The following is a 10,895-nucleotide window of genomic DNA, read 5'->3' on the forward strand; positions in this document are numbered from 1 at the left end:
GCCATTTTAAGTACATATTGGTTACATGTAATCAGTGGCATTAATTACATTCACAACATTATATAACCATCACCACTATCTGTTTCCAAAATTTTTTCATCCCCCCAAACAAACGGCCCATTAAGCAATTATTCCTCATTCTCTCCTCTCCCAGCCCCTGGTGGCCTCTAATCTACTTTCTGTTTCTATAAATTTGCCTATTCTGGATATTTCGTATGAACAGAAAAATACGAAATGTATCCTTTGTGTCTGCATCTTTCACCTAGCATAATATTTCCAAGGTTCATCCGTGTTGTGGCAGGTATCAGAGCTGGTTAATATTTTTATGGCTGAATGAAATTTCACTGAATGGGTGTACCCACACAGTGAACCCATTTTGTTCATTCATCTGTTGATAGACCCTTGAGTTGTTTCCCCCTTTGGCTTTTATGAATAATGTTACTATGAACATGTGCATGTGAGTGTCTGCTTAGTCCCTATTTTCAAATATTTTGAGTATAGATGGTCTTAGTAATACCTACATTTTAGGTGCACAGAACTGGATTAAGCACAATCCTTAGTTCATGTTGTGGACCAAATGGTATTTCCCCCTAGTTCATATGTTGAACCTCTATCCCCCAGTTTGACTGTAACTGGAGACAGGACTGTCAAGAATGTAATTAAGGTTACACGAAGTCATAATGATGAAGCCTTACTCCAAATAGGACTGGTGTCTTTAGACGGAGACAAAGAGACACCAGGAGCTCAGGCCCACAGAGGAAAGGCCACGTGAAGACACAGCAAGAAGACAGCCATCCCTAAGCCAGGAAAAGTGCCCTCACCAGAAACCAACCCTCCTGACACCTTGATCTTGGACTTTCAGCCTCTAGAACTGTGAAAAAATAAATTTCTGTTGTTTAAACCACCCAGTTTTTTGTATTCTGTTATGGCAGCCTGAGCAGATGAATACGTTTTTATAATACACTTTCATTTTTGGTCCATGTGTGATCCAATTTTATTATTAATTAATTATCAATTATTTGGTTACCTTGAGTTCCTTGAGTTGTAGTTCTTTTTTTTTTTTTTTTTTTAATTTTAGAGACAGGTTTTGCCATGTTGTCCAGGCTGGTCTCAAACTCCTGAACTCATGTGATCCACCTGCCTCGGCCTCCCAAAGTGCTGGGATTACAGACGTGAGCCACGGTGTCTGGCCCAGTTGTAGTTCTTTACATGTTATTGACACTAATCCTTGTATGTATTATATCTTCTTCTAGCCTTATTGAGTATGATATGAAGTGTAGGCATCAAGCTGTACTTCTTCCTAGATGAATACCTAATTAAAATAGCACTATTTATTTAAAAACAAAATAACAAAATAGAAAACAAAACAAAAAAAATCCTTCCCTTTTCCATTGTCTTGATATGTAAGTCTATTGTCTATCTGCGTATGAATCTTTTTCTGGACTCTATTAGTCTATTTTTCTATTTTTGCACCATTTCCTTAACTGACTGAACTACTCTGGCATCAAAATAAGTCCTGTTATTTGTTAGCATAAGTCATTTCTCCTGGATCTTCTTTGTCAGAAATGTCCTGGCTTTACTCCTACATACCTACTTTCTACAGGCTTTACTCCTACATACAAATGTCGACTCATTTTAGAAGCTGCTGTTAAAAATTTAGCACTCTGGAATTTTGATTGGAATTTTATTGGATCTGAGCACCTTCATGATATTAAGACTGACCCTGTTCATGAATGTTGTATAGCTCTAGCTCCATCCTGTGACTTAAACAATTATTAAAATTTATCCAGGTAAAAAAGTCAAGAAGGAGCAGGAAAACAAACCAGCAAGCTGCATGTACAAAGGCCCTGGGGCCTGAATAGGTAGAATTCACTGGCAGCATGGGGAGATGGTTAATATAACTGAAGCACAGAATGAGGAGGAATGAGGGAGAGATGAGATTAAAGATGAAAGCAGTGCTGTAAGGATCTGGAGAGTTCTAAGAAGATCACTGCTATGACCAGAATTTCATTCTAGAAGGACTACTCTGAGGAGGGAAGAATGGACTAGGGGAGGGGGAAGAACAGAAACAAGGAGACAAGGAAATTACTGCTGTTGTCTGCGAGAGAGACAGCTCGGACCAGGGTGTAGTCAGTGGTGTTGGAGAGAAGTGAACAGATTTGAAGTTTATTTAGAAAGTAAATTTGGGGCCGGGCGCGGTGGCTCACGCCTGTAATCCTAGCACTTTGGGAGGCTGAGGCAGGTGGATCACGAGGTCAGGAGTTCACGACCAGCCCAGCCAAGATGGTGAAACCCTGTCTCTGCTAAAAACAGAAAAAATTAGCCAGGCATGGTGGCGGTCACCTGTAATCCCAGCGACTCGGGAGGCTGAGGCAGAGAATTGCTTGAACCCGGCAGGCAGAAGTTGCAGTGAGCCAAGGTCGTGCCACTGCTCTCCAGCCTGGGCAACAGAGTGAGAATTAAAAAAAAAAAGGAAATTTGGAATCAACAGGATATAGTGACTAGTCATGTGTGAGGGAGACAGGTAGGAGGAAAGAATGATGCCTTAGTTTCTGGTTTGGGTGACAGAACAAGCAGGGTTACCAATTGTTAGAAGGAAACTCCTTTTTCCCCACTCCTGGTTCTCAGGAGAAGAGATTTGCCCCTGAGCACACATGACCTTTCTCCAGCTTTTCACATGCTTACTCTTCTGACAGGTAAACTCAGGAAGAATAACTGCGCTAGGCTTTGTCCTTCTTCTTTTGGTCAAGAACTTTTGCTCTCTGAAGTCAGAGGGCAAAAGTTTTCTGCTCTTCTAAGACGTAAGACTCACTTGGGCAGAACCCTCCATGCTGCAGGCTGGCGCTGCCTGGGACCAGGTGGATACACCTGCCGGTTCGGGGGTTTAGGACTAGGAAGCCACTTGTCTAATAGACCCAAGGCCACATTTTCCACCTGGCTTCTAGAAGTAACAAACTTGTTATTGTGGCCTTTATCTTTACTTTTTATTTATTTCACGACTTGTTCAAAACCTAGGAGAAGTAGCAGGGTACCACTCGGTAGGGATTTCTTCACAAATCCTTAATATTTCGTGCGCTGGGGTAGAAAAAAATAGGTCTGGAATTCAGGAAGTCACATTTGTACATGGAGCGGTTTCAGGGGCAGCAAGAGCTTGTGGTTATGACTCTGGGCATCACATTTTAACCTTCGTAGTTTCCAGACACCTGGATTCGTCCAGATAGGTTCTGTATAGCTGTGTGGTTGTCTTTTAACAGTTCTTGTAGGGACAGGCAGGTTGTGCCTTAGGCCAAGTGATACGTTGACTTTGTGGGTGACTGTAGCTTTTGATCCATGCAGAAAAAAATTGAGGTCCCTGAACACCTCCCCAATAAATAGCACCTTATTCCTCACTCAGGGTGTGAAAGAGTTGAACAAACAAACAAAAAATAAAGATAGAGGCGCACAAATCTTTCACTACGGCATCCAGCCAGGCACAGTGGGACCTGGCTGTGCTCTGCTACCTGGACCAGGGCAGGTGGTCCCCCTGCAGGGATGGAGCAGTAGAGTCCCTGCTTCCTGTGGCAGCTCACTTCTGAGAGGATGAAGGAACAAAGACTGGGGGGGAGCTTTGAAAAAGGCTTCTGTGAATCGCTTGGACCCGGGAGGCGGAGGTGGCAGTGAGCCGAGATCGCGCCACTGCACTCCAGCCTGGGCGACAGAGCAAGACTCCGTCTAAAAAAAAGAAAAAGAAAAGGAAAAGCTCTCTGCATGCGAACCAGGAAAGGCGAGAAGACACTCCCTTCAACTCCGTTCTTTGAGATGGCCACTCAGGAAGAAGAGCATCCAGCTGGCTTCCTAGAAGTCTTCCAGTGCACAGAGCCCTTTGCAAAAGCTGTAAATCCAACAGTCAGCATATTGGGTTTCCTGTGAGGAATCCTGAGCAGGCACACTCTTTTCTTTCCTTTGCATCTTCACCTGGCCCTGTTCTGCTCTGGGAAGGAGCTAGGCAGGGGCCAGTTAGGGTCAATAGGTGCTGGTTCTAGAAACACCTTAGGTGCTGGGAATTCCCTGCCTGCCACTATGCCCTGAGCTCACGGGGCCACTGGCTGTGAAACAGGTCCTCTGTTATTTACTTTGACATTAGGGCCCAAGTAAATAATTCAGCAGTGTTTCTGCCCTTGTAGCACGTTCAGCCGCGGCAATTAACTAAGGTTCTGCTGGGATTGCCTTGTTTCCAGCATTTTCTGACCTCTGACCCCAGTGAATTTAATTTCTGCTCCTTTAATAATTTCTGAGGGTGTCGATTCTGTCGAGTGAGCAGGTTCCCTCCTGCAGAAATCAGCTTAAATTCTGAGGCTGCACACTGCATATTCAAGAAGACCGAGCCCTGATTTATTTCGGGTGCAAGCAGGAGAGGTGAGCAGGACTTGTTCTGCATGCAGCTGAGGGGCCAGGCATAGCCCTACCTGAGTGTGTGGCCTTAGGGGTGGTCTTTTCCTGGGTGAGTTGCTGCCTCGGAGGCTTTTGGCCCTGGGATAGGCCCCTTTCCTGGATTCCTGCGGGAACCAGAATAGCTGTGAGATTGCATGGTGTTCTAGTGGGACATGCAAACCCCTCCCTCATCGCTCATTCATTCCTTAAGTCAACAACAGCATATGTTCCAAGCACCGGGCTGGGTCCTAGAGGTGGTAAAGATGAGAAATACGTGGTGCTTTAGCGGTCCTTTATGGCCCTTTAGGGAAAGATAGATGTGTGTGGTAGATGGGTGCAGAAGGATTGAGTTAGGCTGGAGGGTGAGGTCACCTCATAGCTCGGGGTCATCGATGAGCACCTGAGCCTGGAGGGGCCAATCAAGCCTCAGTCTGCAGAACTTTGCAACTGAATCAGGAACGACCCAACTTTCTAGTGGCTAGAACCATAGGTACAGTTAGAAGCCTGCGGGGTGGCACTTTTTATTTTTATTTTTAAACCGAGTCTCAATCTGTCTCCCAGGCTGGAGTGCAGTGGTGCAATCTCAGCTCACTGCAGCGTCTGCCTCCCGGGTTCAAGCAATTCTCCTGCCTCAACCTCCTGAGTAGGTGGGACTACAGGCACATGGCTACTTTTTGTATTTTTTAGTAGAGACAGAGTTTCACCATGTTGGTCAGGCTGGTCTTAATTTCCTGACCTCGTGATCCACCCTCCTCGGCCTCCCAAACTGCTAGGATGCAGGTGTGAGCCCCTGCGCCCAGCCGGGGTGACACTTTTTAAGTTTGTGGCTAAATCGAGGAGGATGCTGGTCTGCAGAGAGAGACGACAGATGGTGAAAGAGAGAGAGAGAGAGAAAGAAAGAGAGAGAGAAAGAAAGAGGCCAATGCTCAGAGAAAAGCAGAAGTAAAAGGGGGAAAGTGCGTAATTGCTGCATTTCCAGAGATTTTCCAAGTTTCTATTCCAAACCTTATGGATGCCCAGCAAGGTAGCTTGAACAAGTGCCTGACGCTTATAAACAAAAGTGTTCGTAGAGTGTCATGACAGGCAGTTGTGATATACTGAAACAATTGTAACATGGATAGGAGAGGAAGCTGCAGGAGCACGAACTGAGGACCTTTAACTCCAGATGATGGAGTCAGGCCGGCGAAGAAAGGCTTCCCAAAAAATGGACACTCAATCCCAGTCAGGAAGGACTAATACCAGTGACCAACATCATTTACCTCTCACCCTAGGACAGACACTCTTACAGATGCTCTCTGATTATCTGTAACTTCGTTTTTGTAGCAGCCTAGGAAATAGGGATGATGATGATCCCATTTTTCAGATGGGAAGACTAAGGCTCGGAGAGGCGAAGTTGCTTGCCTAAGATCATCGCATCTCGGCAGTGGTGGAGCTGAGATTTGCACCCTCGCCCCTGGCTTTGTTCTGCCACTGGGCTTGACTGCCTCCCTGCCCCCTGTACCCCTCCACATGGTTTACCACAAGGGCAAGGAGCAGGCAGGGAGGCACTTCGTGTAGAGGAGACGGCGTGGACAGAGAAACGTAGAGAGGAGGAGGAGAGAACAGTGAGCCTGGGCAGGATCTGCTACCCGATTTGTAGGGCCCAGTGCAAAATGAGAGTGTTTCAAGATGGCAAGAGCAGGACATTAAACCAGGTGTGGACCTTTCTAGATCCTGGGCCCTGGGAGCCTGTGCACCCCGGAAGACAGCCAGGCGTTTGGGTAAGCACCCACCATTGCTTCCTGCCAGCGGCTCAAGAGGGAAACCTTGTGACTCCGGCAGGGCCAGGGGGAGACCACTCGATAATTCCCCAGTACAGCCAGCACAGTCTCCTCGTGGTGGGGACTGTGGTCCCAGATGAGGGCAGGGTGGGCCTTTTTTTGCAAAGCCAGAGGGTGTGGATTCAGACCTGCAGGGGACGAGGAGCCAGTAAAAGATTTTGAGAAACCAGCGATGCCATCTAAGATTGTGTTTCCACATAGCAGAGCACTGGAAGCACTAAAAAGAGGGGCTGGATGGGTGGCAGTCATCGTTCCTGCAAGTGATTCCAAAAGGCCAGGCCTTCCCTTCCCTTCCCTTCCCTTCCCTTCCCTTCCCTCCCCTCCCCTCCCCTCCCCTCCCCTCCCCTTCCCTTCCCTTTCTTTCCTTTCCTTTTTTCTTTCTCTTTCTTTCTTTCTTCTTCTTCTTCTTCTTTTTTTTTTTGAGACAGAGTCTCGCTCTGTCACCCAGGCTGGAGTGCAATGGCAAGATCTTGGCTCACTGCAACCTCCTCCTCCCGGGTTCAAGAGATTCTCCTGTCTCAGCCTCCCGAGTAGCTGGGATTACAGGCACGAGCCACCACGCCTGGCCAATTTTTGTATTTTTAGTACAGATGGGGTTTCCCATATTGGTCAGGCTGATCTCCAACTCCTGACCTCAGGTGATCCGCCCGCCTCGGCCTCCCAAAGTGCTGGGATTACAGGCGTGAGCCACCGCGCCCAGCCAGGGGTTTTCTTAACACAATCTGTTTGGGTTCTCTTGACCATTTGAGAAGATCTGGCCAAGAAAGTTCAGAGGTTGCAGTGAGAAAATACTCATAGAGGGAATGCTGAATCCATTAACACTGTATTTTTTTTTTTTTTAACCTCTCAGCGGGAGGAAAACATTTAAATAGAAGTCATTAGTGAGCATGTTTCTGAAGCCAACAGTGCCTAATAAGTCAAAATTGCTTTCCCTAAAAAATGAAACCTATTGAGGGTTTTCAACCCCTCTTTTTGAAGTGCTCAATTAGGGTGAAGAAAAAAATCCATAGCTCTCCCTGGCTTGAAATTGTTGAAAGGCAGGAGTGCTTTCTGGTTAGGCATTGTCCAACCACAGTGATACAAATCAGCCCTTTAAGATAATTGATCTCTTGGAGAGGTGTTCTGAAATGGGTCCGCTGGGAGCTAAAAGCGTCGTAAATAAGCTGGGCTGGGAGACTGTGCCGGCCACACTGGGGAGTTACAGAGCGATCTCCCAGCTGCTGCCCACCAGAGGAACAGGGACTGGCCTGCTTCCTCCTGAGCCACACAGGCTGATAGATGGCAGGACCCGTGGCTGGCCAGTTCATATCCATTGTCCTCGTGGGACAATGGACCTCAGAATGGGGCAGGGACTGTCCACAGTCCTGCAGCAAAAGGCAGTGGCAGAACCGGTTTCGGGGCCCCACTTCCTGGCTGACCGAGGTGTTAAATGATCCCTCACCAGGCACTGGAACGGTCAGCTCCCTGAGGCCCAGGAGTTGAGTTGAGGGGGGTCAGACCAGCACCAGGACCCAAAGACACTGCAGTAAGTACAAACTCTCAGTGTCATAATGCAAACAAACCCACAAGAGAGCATTTGTGTGTGTGTATGTGTGTGTGTGCAGCTACATAGACGTGTACATACATGTGTACCTGGGAATGCCTCTGGATACATGCCTGTGCTCGTGTGTCTACGTGGATGTGCTGCAGCACATATGTGTGTGTTGTTTATGTGTGTATCTTTTATATGCCCATGCGCGTATATGTGTGAATCTTTTATATGCCCATGTGTGCATATGTGTATTTACACTCATGCATGTGTATGTGTGTGTGCTTGCATATGTGTGTCTGTGATTGGATTGGGGGGCACTTTATTCAGTCTGGAGGAGTCAGAGAATTTAATCCAGGAGGCTGGGCGCAGTGGCTCACGCCTGTAATCCCAGCACTTTGGGAGGCTGAGGTCGGCAGATTACCTGAGGTCAGGAGTTCGAGACCAGCCTGGCTGACATGATGAAACCCCTTATCTACTAAAAATACCAAAAATTAGCTGGGCGTGGTGGCGGGCGCCTGTTGGGAGGGTGAGGCAGGGGTATCATCCAAACCAGAAGGCGGAGGTTACAGTGAGCCGAGATGCACTCCGGCCTGGATAATGGAACAAGGCTCCATCTCAAAAAAAAAAAAAAAAGAGAAAATTTAATCCAGGGGCTGAGGGTAAAGTCTTGGGCAAGGCTGGAAAAACATGGATGGAGAGTCTGGCTGGGTCAGGTGTAGACTGGTTATGGAGTCTGTGTCTTATCTTGTAGGGCCTTGAAGGATCATAAGAAGGGGATGACTTGCCCAAACCTGCATCTTAGATACTATAAATCCCTGCATATAGGATGAAATGACTTTTCCCTCAGGAAAGATTCCTTCCAAAATGTGTCGCGTAACAAAGAGGGCATTGCCTAGATTATTTCAAAAAGCAGTACTGTTTGCAGAAAGTCATGGTAGCTTGAAACCCTGTCAGTCTGTCAGTAAAAATAAAAGGAGACAAATACATTGAACACAGATGGAGTAGTTAATTATCCCTGAGAGCCTGACCCCATGATTGTTGGATGTTTTGTAGCAACCCTTTCAAGGGTAATTTTAAGCAAGCGAGGAAGAGAGTTGTTTATGCTGAGGGCAAGATCCTGAAGATAGGTAAAGAGGTGCTTGTGGTTTGGGTGTGGAGGACTGAGGTCTGCCCTTATGAGAGATGAAGGATGGCTCTGAATGGACTGCAAGGATGAGCCCTGGAGCAGGGCTGGGGCTGCAGCTGGACCCTGGAGAGGGGGCCCAGGGTCCAGGAGACAGCTGAGCCTGATCTGGGAGGGCGAGGTGGATCCTGCAGGGCAAAGGGTGTCTCTGAAGTGCCGCATTCGTGCAGAGCCAGCTCCGTCCGCCTGCAAATCGAGGTGACAGAGACTTAGTGACTCCTAGTGCTTGCTGTCACTTCCCATTTCGCTGCTCCTCCCAGCTTGGTGGGAACTGGGTGGAGGCTGTCAGAGAGCCTGATGTACACCCGAGCCCTGTCAGCCCTCAGGTGTGAGGAACGAGGAGGGGTGCTGACGCCGGGTCCACCGTCCAGGGCTGCACTAGCTGGGAGCAGGGAGAGGAAGGCGGGCAGGTGCTGAAACTGCCTCTGCACCCGGGGATCCTGAAGGGGAGCAGGTGGCCCCAGCTCTTTGTCCTAAGCTCAGCCTGGGATTCTGAGGGTCAAACTCATACATAAACCAAAAGACCCTGCTCCATGCTCCCCACTACCGGTCGCCATGACAACGGCAGGCCTGGGTGATGGTCAGGATGCACCATCCCTCTCTCCTCCATATCAGGGTTTCCACCCACTGGTGAAGACTGCCCAGCGGTCTCAGCACCAAACTCCAGGAGAAGGCCAAGTGCATTGGGGTTTCCTTGCGCACCTCCAGGCTCCTGCCTCGACCTGTGCTCACACCCCGGGAACTTCTCCCCTTCCCCTAGCATTCCACGTATGTCTGCTGTTCTAGACCCAGGCAAACCACACCATCCCGTCGTCATCCTTGAATACTCATCTTCTCCATCCACTCCATCCACTTCTTTGAAGTGTTCTCCTCTGGTGCTGCTCCTATTCTTTGAAAATGCATTCCTTGTTCTTCTGAGCGGCCCACACTGATGAAAGCAGGATGGGCAGAGCCTTTCTGAATGCTACGGACACCCACTGTGTCTCCAGGTCCTCCACCAGCTCCCAGCCCTTGACCACCTCCTCCTCTACCCCAGCCAGTGTCCAAATCTCACACCTCCCAGACGTGGAAACATAGTCCTACCTCAACACAGCCCTGGGTAGAGATGGAAGGGATGAATGGAGAAGCAAGCTATTGGGTACCATTCATCAAACATATCCTTCCTGAGCCCTGCCCTGTGCAGATGCTGTCTAGGTTCTGGGGAAGCAGCATTCATCAACCCTGGCATGGCCCCTGCCTGTGGATACGTCCAGTGTTAGAAGCAGACGTTAACCCAGTAAGTACCCACATGAGAATATAACTACAAATTAGGACAAAATCTCTGAAGGAAAAGAAATAAGTAAAATCATGCCTGGAAGGTGTGAGTCACAAAGCAAATACCCAACAGGTCTTCTCTTCTCTAACTTCATGATCTGCATTTTTCTGATGAGGAAACTGAGGCTCTGAGGGGTGAGAAGACTTGGGGAACACGTGATCATGTGATTCACAAGTGCCAGAGTCAGCCTGGTCTGCGGAGAGTCTTGATCTTCTGCATTTCTGGTGTGTGTGTGTGTGTGTGTGTGTGTGTGTCTGAGACAGAGTTTTGCTCTTCTTGCTCAGGTTGGAGTACAGTGGCATGATCTCGGCTCACTGCAAACTCCGCCTCCTGGGTTCAAGCGATTCTCCTACCTCAGCCTTCCGAGTAGCTGGGATTACAGGCATGCACCACCAAGCCCAGCTATTGTATTTTTAGTAGAGATGGGGTTTCACCATGTTGGCCAGGCTGGTCTTGAACTCCTGACCTCAGGTGATCCACCCACCTCAGCCTCCCAAAGTGCCGGGATTACAGGTGTGAGCCACGCACCCAGCTAATTTTTTTGTACTTTTAGTAGAGATGGGGTTTCACCATGTTGGCCAGGCTGGTCTTGAACTCCTGACCTCAGGTGATCCACCCATCTCAGCCTTCCAAAGT

The sequence above is a fragment of the Piliocolobus tephrosceles genome, chromosome 16 (assembly GCF_002776525.5).
Source record: "Piliocolobus tephrosceles isolate RC106 chromosome 16, ASM277652v3, whole genome shotgun sequence".
NCBI classification, from domain to species: domain Eukaryota; kingdom Metazoa; phylum Chordata; class Mammalia; order Primates; family Cercopithecidae; genus Piliocolobus; species Piliocolobus tephrosceles.